This window comes from Echinops telfairi, unplaced genomic scaffold (assembly GCF_000313985.2).
Source record: "Echinops telfairi isolate 266 unplaced genomic scaffold, ASM31398v2 ScPeMD7_1;HRSCAF=3_0, whole genome shotgun sequence".
NCBI lineage: Eukaryota > Metazoa > Chordata > Mammalia > Afrosoricida > Tenrecidae > Echinops > Echinops telfairi.
This window is the reverse complement of record NW_022103896.1, coordinates 17,322,852-17,324,074: the sequence shown is the minus strand read 5'-3', so window position 1 is coordinate 17,324,074 and position 1,223 is coordinate 17,322,852.

Below are 1,223 nucleotides of genomic sequence, written 5' to 3'. Positions count from 1 at the left end.
ATTTCCATTAAATAGGGTACCAATGACATTATTAAATTATGTGTAAACATATGTTAACTTCAAAAAAACTGTGGCACTAAAAATTTACACACTCTAAAGGCTTGAAGTTAAACAAGTAGCCATCCAGAAAGGAAGCAAATAAGCCCACATGAAATAAGCACACCAGCCTATATGATCATGAGGTGCCGATGGGATCAGGTATCATGTGTCAAAAGATCCAAAACAAATAACTATATAGATGTGAAAAAGGGGGTTTGGATTGGAGACCCAAAGCCCATCTGTAGACAATTGGATATCCCCCCACAGAAGGGTTATAAGGAAGGGATGATTCAACAAAGGTATAGTATAGCACTGAAGAAACAAAGATACATCATTCCTCTACTTCCTGAATGTTTCCTCCTCTCCCCCGCCCCCCACTACAATGACCCAGTTCTACCCTACAAATCTGGCTAGACTGGAGAATACACATTGGTACAGATAAAAGCTCTATACACACAGAACAGGTAAACCCCTCAGGAACAGTAATGGAAGTAGTAATATCATGAGGGTAGGGGGATGGTCAGTGAGGGGAAAGGGGGACCCATCACAAGGTTGATATATAGCTCCACCCCCCCAAAAAAGGGGACAAATAAGAGAAATGTGAGTGAAGGGAGATAATGGACAGTGTAGGATACAAAGTAATAATAACAATATATACTTGATCAAGAATTCCCGAGGATGGGAGGGTGGGGGAGGGAGGGGTAAAAAGAGGTGCTTATACCAAGGGCTCAAGAAGAAAATGTTTTTCAAATGATGATGACAACATATGTGCAAATATGCTTGATACAATTGATGTATGAATATTATGAGAGCTGTAAGAGCCCCCAATAAAATGATTTTTTTTAAATAAATCTACAAACTCTCTGATGGCCAATCCAAAATGGTAGACTAGGAAGACTACCTAGAGCTTGTAAAGCAATGACCCAAGAAATGAGTGAGATATAGGATGGGACTTCAAAACTATGGAAACATGGAATTAAAAGAAAATGAAAATTTTCCACAAAATGCTTCAACAGAAGGATAAAGGAGAACAAATGCAGATTAGAAGAAACTACATAAAAATAGTTAACAAGGGACTGGCACAGGCTGACCCTGAGACACCGAGGCAAACCACAAAAAGTGTGTGGCAAAGCAACCGTGGGAGCAGAGCAGAGAGCCCCCAAGGGAGTACAAAGGACAGACTT